Below are 13,500 nucleotides of genomic sequence, written 5' to 3' on the forward strand. Positions count from 1 at the left end.
TCTATCTAATATCTTTATTAAAGAAATATATAAAGTCAATAAAAACAAGTGAAGAGTATAGTTCAGAAGCAGACCTTTCAGATGAGGTCAAATATAGTCCAGAAATATATTGTCCAATATAAGATATTAAAGTCCAAAGTTATAATCCACTTGACCGAAACACACACCTTGCCAAGCAATGGTGTGGGGAATGACAGGGTCCTTAAAGTCCAAGGAAGCTTGACAACAAGGCTGGAAAATAGGCTTGAATCTTGGCTAGATCAAACTTGAAACAAGGCAAACATGAAACATGAACTGAGTCCATAGAAGTCCGTGAAACAAGGCAAGGCTGGAAACTTGATCCGTGAAACAAGGCAAGGCTGGAAACTTGATCCGTGAAACCAGGCAAGGCTGAAAACTTGATCCGGGAAACAGGGAACTGGGGTACAAAGTCTACACACGATCTCTCTCCTCAAGCTGAACAAATTGACTCCGCAAGGTTCCCCTTGCGGCAAAACCCCTATATAGGGTCTTGTTTTCCCGCCAACAGAACACTTTCCCTGGAGAACAAGAAAGGAAACCCAACTCTGTCCAGATGCATGACTCCTTAGAATTTCCCAAGGGAAGCAGACCTAATCAGCTAATTGTCTGGCAGCGATTCTGAGGCTCCGGCGATTAGCCTCCCTGGCTCCTCTATCTCTATTATAATTATCCTTTTGGGAAAACGGGGGAGAATTCTGCCCAAGGTTTGTTTGGTTAACTTCCTGAGGACAAACATCCTCCAGGTGGCGAGGCTCCGATTCAAGCTGAACCGGTGGAAATCCCAAATTTTCCTCCTCATCAGCCACAATAGCACTAGGAACGGGACTACAAGGCCCATGAGACATCACACAAGGTGCCATTGGGTTTTCTGAATAGCTTAATTCTAAGTATGTGTGTACATGATAATTTGTATGCAATCTTTGTTATTCCTGGGAAGGCTCAACTATAATAGCCACATCTATCCCAATTTGGGTGAAAGTTGGGAAAATAGGTAGATAGGTAGAATATCTATCTCTCCAATATATGGACACATTGGAAATGCTGCTGCGCTTTTTCATTTACTTGAACCTAATGTGAGGGCTAAGATCCCACATGCTCTTTTCTTTCCCCTTCTAAGTGAACTGTGAACTATTCTTACACTTTGAACTCAGTTTCCCCAACTGAATTAAAGCCAAAGGGAAAAAAAAGAAAAAGTAGGAGGAGGACAGAGAAAGTTGGACATTTGTCACTGCCAAATTGTGATAGTTGGAGGCTATGGTGTTTCAGTATGATCTTTAGTGCACTTTTGATTAATTTGTGAGGGAATCAGATACATAGGGTCATTTTGCCTAATCATTTCAAGGTATAGAATGAACTATAGCATATTTTTTGGCAACTGAACTAAAATTATCCCAACAGCAGCTACATTTCTCACACAGTCTCACTTCCCATGTGGCCTAACCTGCAGGCACAGTTTTTCTAGGGACTCTGCTACTGTTGGGGTTTTGAGAAAGTTTTGCTGCTCACCCCATCTTTATGCCAGGAGGAAAAGGAGACATGTTTGCGACTGCCCTGATCCTCCCCTTCAATACTTCTCTCTCAATATTTGGGCTGTTATCTTGGAATTATCCCAGGAGGAGAGTGAGGCAGGCGATGTTCGAGAGCACCCTGGAGGGCTCTCAACTGCTGCATGCCTTCCTCAAGCCGTTCTCCCAGCATAAGGACAGGGCTGCTCACAGAGCCCTTATGCCGGGAGGAGGGCAAGACATGTGGTGGCTGAGAGCACTCCAGAGGGTTCTCAGCTGCTGCATGCCTTCCTCCCCGATCCTTTCCACATAAAGATGTGGTGGGCTGCAATAGCTTTATGCCAAGAGGACGGTGAAAATGAGGTGGCCCTGAGGTAAGCACCCCTGGATCTTAGTTTGCCCGTACCTGATTTAGACCTTTAGCATATCAAATTGTGAAAGGCCTGTGATGCTCTTTTTTTTAGCTCACATTGATCCAAGATTACATATAATTCAAGGAAAACAAGTTGAGAAGGAGAATTCAAGATACAGGAAAAATGTCTGTCTGAATATCCGTGCTTTCCCAAATGGGTATGTTTCATGGCCAGTTGGAAAGATACATAAAGAGTTTACTGATTCACAGATGAAATAATCAAAAAATCATAATGGTCAAAATAAGGACAAGTTTAATTGTTTTTAAGTGATATGCAAAACATAATGGGGAAGCAACCTGGTACAGGAGCAGGTGAAGCTGTCCTCCTCAACTTCCCTGGTTGAGATCACTATAGCTCCTGAAAAGAAGATAACTTAATAATCGGGTTGCTCCCAGGTGAGCTATTAAACTGGATAACTGGACAGAGAGTGTCAATCCTCAAGCCATTTGGCCCCTTAGTGAAAGCAAAGACCCAAAGACCAATTCCAAGGACAGTAACTTTCCCCACCTCTGACTGCGTGCTACTCAGCCCATTTCAGATTCCCATCCTTCATCAAAAGGGTGCCAAAGGTGCTCACCAAACTGAATTCTAACCCCAAGGAAAAGAAAAAAACAAGGTAAGGTGGAGAATTTCAGATACACAAAAAGTGTGTGCCTGTGAATGTCTGCACTTTCCAGAATAGGTATGTTTCAGGGCAGGTTGGAAGAGTTCATATTGTTGAGTATCAATCAATGAGTCATATGGTGTTGTCTTTACTGAAATTAGATTCAGAAGGACTCTGGGCATACAAAATCCGAAGGACTGACAAAGTATACCCCTCTATGTCTTATTGGGCCATAACCTCCAGAATTTCTCACCACGAGCAATGTTAGGTATAGATGACATCTAGCCATATTTTACTTGTCCCTGCATTAGCCCAAAGGTCTTCTCCATACCTATAACCAGTGGTGTATCTATGACACACTCTGTCCTTCCTTGCAGTTATTTCAGGTAAGATGGTGATCCATGAGAGAAGTTGAAAATGTGCGTGTCTGTGCATGTGGGCAAACAGAGGTTATCTGGTGCTTCCTAGCAACAGTGGCTATTTTGGGGCACTTTGATTTTTTGTTTAGAAGGAGAATTTCCATTTCTGGATTGATTTCAGTGTCACTGCTTATTTGCCTTATTGCATTATGTGGGTGTTTATTACTCATTTACATTTGCATTTTAAAAACATGCTATTGAGCAGATTTATACGCTGCCTTGTTAAATCCACTGGGCCAAAAGGCATGATAAAATATGTTAATAAACATATTAAGCAGAGTAAAGTTGACAACATAGAAAATGAACCAGCTAAAGAAGTCCCTGTCCGACTATGAAGCTCATAGGCTGCCTTGGGCAAGCCTCCCACTCTTTCTGTATACTTAATGCACCATAAGGATGTTGTAAGGATAAAATGTGATGCTATTATATGCTCTGCCCTGAACTCCCTAGAGAAAAATCAGGATATAAATGTGATCTACAAAAATACAATAGCAGTAAGCTAGCTATTGTGAGCGTACAAGAATATCTATTTATTCATATGTTCATTAAGTGCGAATGTGATTGTTTTGAGATTTGGCTTGGCCTACTGATGTGCTCATTCTGATTCAAAGTATTTTGGATAAGGGATGCTCAGCTTATACTACTTTGGTGTAGTTATACTTAGATTTCTCTTTCTGTATGTGTGCATTCTGTTGCAGATATTTCATTCTTTCTTCTTGCCTCTACAGATCTTAACTTGTGTGCATGCACTCAAAGAAATCCACCCCAGTGTTGCACTTTTAATCAAGCTTCCTTTTTTCTATTCAATCTCTTCTTTTCAAAAGTAATGTAGTTAGAGAGAACTCCGTGGTAAAATGAAAATCCATTAGCATTTAATAGCTGTTCTGATTGTTTAGTTCAGATATTTACTCCATTTTAGTGGGTTTTTTTGTGTACCAATGAATCAAATTTTCCATTATTTTGAGCTTTTTTAAAGACAATAAGAAAGAAGAAATGCAAAATGTTATGTTCAAATTAGATTACACCCTATAATCTCCTGTGCTAGATATCTTTAGAAATGTAAGTGATTTTGATATAGCAGTGCTGTGTAATTAGGTAAACCTATTAGAGTTTTGTTTGGTTATATTTCATCAAACTTGCCTAGCGCAGTGACTCCAGTCACAAACTAAATAAAATATTATGCACAGATGTAAAATTAAGGCTTCAGTCCTCTATGTATTTACCTTGGAAGAAGCCTCATTAAATGCTATGGGATTTATTTGTGGGAAGACTTGTGCATAATTGTACTCTGCTGGAAAATCCTACAGGGGAATGAATTCTTTTAAAACATATATAGGACCTCACTTTATGTACTCAGTTCGTTTGTTCTGCATCCAGTTGTTAGCCTTGAAAGAACAGGCCCTGTGAACCCATAATATTTAGCTTAGTACTGATTTAGTATTTAGCAACAAATTTGTTGGGTCTACTTAAGCCCCTTCCACACAACTGTATAAAATTCACATTGAACTAGATTGTATGGCAGTGTGGACTCAGTTAATCCGGTTTAAAGCAGATATTGTGAATTATCTGTCTGGATATTCTGGGTTATATGGCTGTGTGGAAGGACCCTAAAATGAGCAATTGTATATACCAGGACTTATGTATTTCTTTCTCCTAGAACAGCAATGCGATGTTATACATACAACTATATGTATTAGTTACAAGTAAGTCTCAATGATCCTGTCTAAGCACAGTCAGTTAGTACTGAGTTATTATTTGGATGGAAGACTATTAATTAACCAGGTATTATAGGCTAGATTTCAGAGGAAATGACTGGCAACACTACCTTTTTATATTTCTTTCCAAAGGTGGTGATCTTAAATTGACAGACAACCTTAAGGTACATAAAGCTCAATAACTTAGGTGAGAATTACTCTAAGGTATGAGGGTAAAGGATGATTACCTGGGACCTAGATAGCAAGAGATACTGGCAAGGGAAAGGGGGAAATGAGAGTTCATTGCAGTAACATAAAACTATAGTCAGGTATCTAGAAATTAAATCTGAACTTCTCCCCAAAAAAGGAGGCAGCCAAAGTTTTCAAGGAAAAGTGAACAACATATTTGAGTTTTAGGTATGTGTGATGTTCAGTGTCTCTGCAATGCTAGACATGCTAGGACTGAAGGGAAATTTCATTTCCTGGGGCTAAATTTTTATGGAGAGGGAGATGTCCTCATTTCGTTCTCTGTGGCTATACCCTTACAGATAACTAAACATTGTTATCCATGCTATTCCTGTGATAAAAATGGTTTTCAAATGGCACATTGCTCCAGCACTCACTCTTTTCTGTATTTCTTTTCAAGTGTCCATTGTCTCTGTCTTCAGATTGAAGCCTTCTACCAAAATAGTCCTACAATTTATCAAACTGATGAAACTCCCTTGGCCAAGTACGTACTATGTCACTGACACAAGGCACAGCCAGACATGCATTTACAGTGAACACAGGCGAGGACTGTAGTGAGCAACAGCAGAAGCACAGGGAATTGGTATCTGCAGATAGAAAAAAATATGAAAGGACATGATTTGAGGGAGGAGATATTTTTTCTGCTTATTCACTTTATAAAGAGGCAGACAACTAATTGTCCTCCAGATGCTCTTGGACTGTAATACCCATCAGGGCTGAACAGGGAATAGCACCAATGTTCATTGATGATGGAATGGCAATGCAGCAACATGCCCTTCTCCTCGTGTTGTAATTGATCTGGGTAAACCCTGAGGGCCTTTCAAGAACATTAATAAAGATTAGTAGATATCTAGCTGGCTTTTATCTACAAATCTTTATTAATGTTCTAGATATCCAGCTAGCTTTTGGGGGCCCCTGGTGGCACAGTGTGTTAAAGCGCTGAGCTGCGGAACTTGCAGACCAAAAGGTGCCAGGTTCAAATCCCAGGAGCGGAATGAGCGCTTGCTGTTAGCCCCAGCTCCTGCCAACCTAGCAGTTCGAAAATATGCAAATGTGAGTAGATCAATACGTACCACTCCGGCGGGAAGATAACAGCGCTTCATGCAGTCATGCCGGCCACATGACCTTGGAGGTGTCTACGGACAACACCGGCTCTTCAGCTTAGAAATGGAGATGAGCACCAACCCCCAGAATCGGTCACGATTGGACTTAACTTCAGGGGAAAACCTTTACCTTTTTTAGCTGGCTTTTAAAAGCACACACTTTTCAGCTTCTTTTATTAGAATTTAAACTAGCTTTCCACATGAACTTTGTAAGAACATTTCCTTCCCATTTTTCTTTCCCTCCCTTTCTTTTTACCTCCTTGGGTTCTCCTTCCCTACACCATGATGCATCAGATATAAATTATCCGACTCTGCTACACTGTAGAAGAGATTACAGATGGCAGGCTATTTGACAAGTCAATTCCCTTCTTGCCATGTTTTTTCGATTTGCTTAATCTATTTCTAGCTATCTACTCTGTTTGTTTGCTTATTTATTCAGGTGCTACTGTTACCTTTAAAAGGCAACTCGTGATTCCAGTCCTACCACTGCTCAAAGTGAAATGAAAATCCTTTCTTTTAAGAAGAATATGAAAGCATGAGAGCCAGCATGTGCTTTGAACACTGGACTATGGTTCTAGAGACCAGGGTTTGCTCAGCCACAGTAACCCCACTGGGTAAATCATGCTCTCTCAGCCTCAGAGGAAGACAAAGAGAAGTCCCATCTGAACACATCTTGCCAAGAAAACCTGTGACAAGTTCACTTTAGGGTGGGCATACATCAGAAACAACTTGAAGGCACAGAAATAAGACAACAATATTGAAGGAAGCAACAGCTCTTCCCTAAATGGTATAGCTATTATATTCTATTTTTTTTCAATCTGGCCTCTATGGAATGGAAATATCAAGTTAAATTCAAACTGCCTATGCTTTATTCAGTTCAATAAAACCTGCAACAAACCAGCCAGCCTGGTGCACTGTCTTTAAATTAGAGCAACACCAACTGGCCCAAAGCCTGGCCCAGAATAACATATGGGATGGGGGAATATTGTAGCCAGTTTTCAAATGTAAGCCGATTTTGCTACCACCAACTCCCAAGCTTTAGTGTTCAAAAGGAAAAGACCTGGCAGAATGCTCTAAGTCCATTATCATTGCCTACTCCTTAAGCTCTTTGGCATATTAGAACAGCCAGATTTCACCAAGAGATTCTGAAGAGTGCTTACCTGTGCTCCTTAAATCAAAATCCTTCCTCAGACACATACTTCCCATCAGAAGTGACACAAACACCCAATCCAATCAAATAATGCAATTAAACGTATGGAGTAGCAAATCCCATGAATAGGCCAGTTAGAAAATAACCACAACAACATTCCTACTCAGGCCCACAGAGGTGGGTAGCATATGCTCTACATGGATCAGGTCCAGGCTACAAAAATAACTATATTGTCTCTTATGAAACTGCCTGTAATTTGGGACCTTCTGGGGAAGCCCTTTTCTCTGGTCCACCACACTTACAGGTAAATCTAGTGGGAACACAGGAGATGGACTTCTTAATGGCTGCACCTAGACAGTGGAGTGTATTGATCAGGTTTTCCACATTTGTTAAGATTGATAATGATGTCATCATCTGTTACCCAACACATACTTCTCTGTTTCCTTGCAATTGCCATAGTAGCTGCAGAGGAAATGGTTTTATTTCCCCCCAACAACTAATATATTGGTTTCAGCTGTCTGTGAGGTAGCAAAAATGGAAATGAACATGTCTGCCCATATGTAAACATTCTATGTTCTGGATTTTGATCGTGGATGTAGCTATGGAGACATCATGATGAATGCATGAATGTCAAACTTTATCACAGCATCCATACTGTTATCTCCTACAAAACGGCAGAGTCTTCTACTGTCACCCAGCCGAGGGATTTTGTTGCTACAGATTCTCACAGGTGATCAATCAAGAGCTCATTTCCTTGAGAGACTTGTCTCATTGGATCCTTCAGATTATATTCTTATCTTTTTCTTTCACTTGATATTTCAGCATATTCCATGTCTAAGAGGATAGCACCCAACAATGTATAACAGCATTAACTCATGACCTTTCTCATAGATCTAATACTACATTTTCAGCTAGTTTCTTAAGGGACCAAGAAACAACTCATACTCAATCAAACTCAAACATTTTCCTAAGATTTCTTGTGCTTGCTCTCTTTTTGTTTTTATTGATCAGTGAGGACTTGGTTTTATATTTTGTTCCTTTGCTCCATCATTTTGAGCATATTTGCAATAATTCCTAGGACAAATATTTTTTAATTATTTCTTCAGTGCTCTACTCTTTTGGTACTCCAGCCATTTCTTCCCCAGGCATTAAAAAGGATTAGAAGTGGCACCAAGGGGAAAAAAGTAAAGTAGAGGAAGTTGGTGCTTCTTTTAGATTTTCTGAGAACAAAATAAATAATTTCTAGGAATTCAGTGTATGCAGGAATGGACTAGAAAAGGGACCAGGAGTTGTCTGCATTAACATAAGGTCTACCCAGGAATCCTCAAAAAATGTAATATTTGTATTTCAACAAAACAGAATGTCCAGATTCTGCATGCAGAAGTATACATGTTGGGCATCCCTTATCCAGAATTCAAAAATCCAGAAGACTCTAAAATCCAAAGTTTTCCACATGTGTGGCTGAGATAGTGACACTTTTTCTTTCTGATTGTTCGCAATTTCAAGAAATACATGAACATCAGGACCAATAGATGAGTGTGTCTATCCAGTCTCCATGTGTGCCCTAAGGAGGATTTAGATATTAGACTTCCTTTGCACTTCTTCCTTTATTTCATGACAAATGAGCCAAAGTGGGGGAGTCCTGCCTCTTGTTAATGCTGGCTGTTTGGAAACTGAAGGCTTCCAATATGGCTCCAGACAGAGCTGCCCTAAATGTTTTACCAGTCAGCCCCACACCCTATATCTTGGGAGGTGCCTGTTGCCTCTGCTTGACAAACACAATACAAAAATGGAACATTAATTTTAATAACCACACTGTAATAACTTCAACTGCCAACCTTGAACCCGTTCTTCTGTTATTATCACACATTGATCTGATAAAAACTCGGCTCTTATGATGATTCGCCTTCCCCTTGGCACTTTGTCATAAGTAGCTAATAGCATCTGCACACATTCTAAATATCAAACAAATCTATTTAAGATCATTCATATTTCTGGAATTAATTATACAGCTCTGGGTCTCTACTTTGAATGAAATTCCTAATATCTTTTGAGCATCTAATACCTGTTTCATTCATGTAAGCACTCCTAATTAGAAGACTATTTTCCCTGCTCTCAGGACATCTAATTCCTTAAGCATGGTCAGGAGAATAAGTCACCGCTGGAGTTAATCTAATTTGTCTACTAGAAAAGAAAGGAAATATCTTGCTTATGAAAGGTATCAATGCCATTCTAATGCTGCAGGGAAATTCCCTTCCATCTTCTAATACAACTCTAATCTGCTTCATTTGTTGGTGGAAATAGCTTTTTTCCCCTGTGTGTTTCATTGGTTACCTTTCTGCCAAATTTTGTCTTTAGGTAATATCAATGCTAATGTGGGTGTTTTGGCTGGATGGGGATGGGCAGCTAACTGTGTTTCTCAAAGATGCTGCGAAAAGAGATGAGAGCAGCTGAAACAGGTTATTACAGTGGAAGCTGGGATACTCCTGTAAACTACAGATCACCTTTTCCCTAGTAGACTAATTAAATAAACTCCAGTCACTCCAATAAGACCGTCATTCTATACCTTCCCCCAGTGATTTCCCTTGATATAGGTCTGCTGGTCCTCTGAATGTTAGAACATTTTTTCAAGGTTGGCTGGGATAGAAGAGGTATCTTTTCTTGGATATTTTGGTAACTCCAGTAAGAGTAAAATAAATGGTTTGGTTTTCTTCCTATCCATTCAAGCTTTCAGTTAGTCAAATAAATTCTACTTCAGAATATTTCAATGAGTGCAAGAAATAATAGGATGAAAACAGCTTGCTTCACATTGCTTTACCTCCTGAGATTGGCAGCCTAAAAATTATGTAAAAAAAGAAGGTAATACCAAAACATTGTATTCCAAACTCAAAACATTTATTTTTGGACAACATCTGCCAGAATCCCCAAACAGCATGGCCTGATGAGATTGCAGTCACCCCAAACCTCTCCATTAACTTCAGGAAGAAAAATTCCGACAGCTTAGAGGTCCTCCTAGTGAAGCCCTATTGAAATACCTAGAAAAAGGAGAAGGTCATCATAACCATGCCGACACCTGAGTTTTGAGAGATATTTGTAATACATTTAGGTTATTCTTTATAATATTATTTGCAGAATTGCTGTTTGTTGAAATGGCGAATCAAATAACATCACATTACTGGTTCTACTCTCATTATATTTTGCTACCTTTTTGTCACTTGCATTACTTTTTTTTTTAAAAAAAAAGTTAGCAGTGATAAGAAAACTGCATGAAAATTGAAGAACACCAGTCAAAATGCCTCTTAAATCTCTCAAAATTCATTTATCATTACACGGATACAGTGACTTTCTTCCTGTTGACTGCATTGCTTTTGGAGAACAGGTGACACTGCTTGTAACTTATTACTTACAGTCTCTTGGCCTAGCCCTAACTAGATATGAGACAGCTTCCAGTTTCTCCCAGTCAAAATAACTATAGTAGCATGAACAGACTAACATTTAGTTGACAACTGAGTCATCATTTCAGAACATGACTTATCTCATGGCTAAATCTGAAGTTTTGACTGGAAGTGAGAAACTTTCTAAGTTTTTTTCCATCTTCCTCTACTATAGATATTCCTGAATGAATGTGTAAAGGGCAGTGAAATGGCACCTTGGGTTTGATGATTCAATGTCAAAACCCTGGGCAAACCACAAAGACATTATGGATATAATTCACAAAATGTAAATTGTGCCTTAGAGCTTTATAGCTATGGTTCTTCTGCATTCTCTTTGTTAGAAGGTCAGACTCCCTTGAACCATAACCCAGTAAAATTATTTAAAGAACCTAAGGGGAGATAAGATCAAACTGAATCTGGGTGAAATGAGAGCAATTGCACATTACTGTCTTCCTGGAAGGCAATATTGCACCTCTACTAATTAGTCACTTTTGCTACAACACTGTATCCTGCCCTCCCTCTGTTTTAAAAATCAATTTACAATTTACCTCCACTGTCTACTGGTTTCCCTTGGAAAGGGCATTTAAGAGATTATGGGAAATTAAAAACTAATGAAGTCTGCAGTCCACTTGGAAATCATTAATATGCTCACACATTGGTCATATCTCTTATAGTAATTCTCGCTATTCCTTGCATTTTCCTTCTTGACTGAATCTAAACATAGCCCAAAGATGCTGTCATAGCCTTGAGATACACAGAACATTTACAAGAAATGCCAGCCATCCCCAAAATTACCATATTTACTCAAAGCTAACATTCATCCTTTTTGGCTAAATAACAGTTGAAAGTGAGATGCACATTAGATTTAATGGCACATGAGAATTGCACAAATAAACCCACCTGAGGCTGCCTTACCTTGCCAGCCTTGACCTGATGGAGGGGCATGGTGTACCAGCTGGCTTCATTCACGAGGCTTACAAAAACCTCCTCCTCAGTTTTGAAGACCTCATGAATGAGGCCTTAGTTGGGAAGCTGCCGCCCATCTATCAGGCTGGGGATGGCAAGTTTGCCAGCCTTGGTCTAATGGAAGAGCAAGGCTTCCTTTGCCTGTTGGTCATTCTGCTGCCCTCCTCATGAATGAGGCCTTAGTTAGAAACTACTGCTCAATCTGATGAGGGCACAGCTTCCCCTTGCCTGTCAGTTGTTCTGAGGCAGAAAGCAGAATGGCTGACAGGCAAGGGGAAGCTGCGCATTACATTTGACAACAAATCTTTTTGTTTTTTTTGCAATATTTACCTTCAGAACTGAAGTGCGCATTACAATTGATTGCACATTACAATTGATTGCACTTGAGTAAATAAATTCAGGAAACTTGGAAATTTGTTATCTTGAAACCAAATTCGGCCATTCAGTCTCTGTCCACCATTTTAATTAATGTAGAGGATGTTTATACTTATTTATACAGGTTTGCCAAAAGGATAGATCAAACAACAGGAATCAAAAACATCATCAAAAACATGTATCTAACCAACTCACATTCAATCTAGAACGTAGAAAAGGGTTTGTTGATACCAGTTACTATGTTGGCTATGTATGTCAAGGGAATTGTAGTCAACAAAAGCCAACCCCCCCAATCTTTGAATCAATCAGTGGGTCAAATGTGAAACCACATTGGACCCATGCTGCTATGTTTATAACATGTCATCAAATATTTTTTTTAAATCCTTATTATAGCATATACAGTAAGTAACCTGCTAACTTGCTACCCCTCCCATTGCAATGATTTTTGTTGTGACTGCGCCTTCGGGGACTGTGGATGATGGTGGTGGGATCAGGAGAGGAAGGAAAAACCCTCGCGAGGAGGGCTCGTTGGAGGATTTGTACAGAAAGAGAATTAGGGATCTCAATGGGGAGTCTTCTGAGGAAGATTCAGATGGGGAGTTTGTGGAAGAAATGGATGCTGGGGAACAGGTGGTGGCTGAAGAAGTGGGCACTGACTGGGCACGGGCACCGGAGATGCCTGGGGAGGAATCGGGGCCCATGGATACTGCTGACACTGGGGAAGCTTGGGTGGCTTCAGAAGCAGACCCCACTTGGGCTGCTTGGAGGATGGATCCTCAGGTGTGCACGGTGTTGGGCGTGGGCAGGTTGATTGGGATTCTGATGAAGAATTAGGCACGCCCGACCCACGAGCTTTAGCTGTGTGGAGTTCTGATTCAGATTAAGGATATGGGACACCTGCTCTTTGGGCGTTGGTGTTTGGACACCCAGGGAAAATGGGGATAAATTGGGAATGTTTAGTCACTTCACTTTGCGTGTGGCAAGGTGTTGCTGGGCGCCACTGGGACTCCTGTACGTATTAAAGAAGACTGGACTGGGACTTTGCTTCAGATCTGCTGTTGCATCTGTTGCCTTGGCTCTTTGTGCCATTCTGTTTCGTGGACCTTGAATTGATGACTACAACCCCTGGACTTTGGACTGGAATTCGACTCTTCTTCTGCCTTCGCTCTTTGATTTGTGTCTACCCACAGCTCTTGACTCCTGGCTTGCCTCCCGACCTTGCTGCTGTCTCCTTTCCTGGCCCTGGACCGACCTGATGATGTCTCTTCGCTTTATTCCTTGAGCTCCTGGCATTGTCTGCACTCTTGAAGCAGATTATTGCTGCCCCTGCTGTTTTGACTCCGGACCGGTTTGACGACATCTCCTTGCACTGTCCCTTTAAATCCTAAAGCCTGGTGCTGGCCACAGTAAAGGCTTTTGCACCGGCTTCCAAGTTTGTTTACAAGCTACTCTCACTGGGGAGCTCCTTTGTCCAGTGTGAGTTTCTGTTTGAGGCTTTAAGTTTGAACTGCTAAGTCTGGGACTTTGGGGAGTTTTTTGGGGGTTTCCAAGTCTTTGCTTTGTTTTGGCT

General features: G+C 40.5%; 1 protein-coding gene and 1 pseudogene across 1 annotated transcript in view; both read right to left on the reverse strand.

Annotated features, from left to right (window-relative positions):
* kcnd2 (potassium voltage-gated channel subfamily D member 2) overlaps window positions 1-13,500 on the reverse strand; it is a 396,909-nt gene that overhangs the window by 143,215 nt on the left and 240,194 nt on the right. The window lies entirely within an intron of this gene.
* The window catches only part of LOC134299463 (E3 ubiquitin-protein ligase TRIM35-like), a 44,651-nt pseudogene continuing 31,151 nt past the window's right edge, over window positions 1-13,500 (reverse strand).

The sequence above is a fragment of the Anolis carolinensis genome, chromosome 5 (assembly GCF_035594765.1).
Source record: "Anolis carolinensis isolate JA03-04 chromosome 5, rAnoCar3.1.pri, whole genome shotgun sequence".
Taxonomy (NCBI): domain Eukaryota; kingdom Metazoa; phylum Chordata; class Lepidosauria; order Squamata; family Dactyloidae; genus Anolis; species Anolis carolinensis.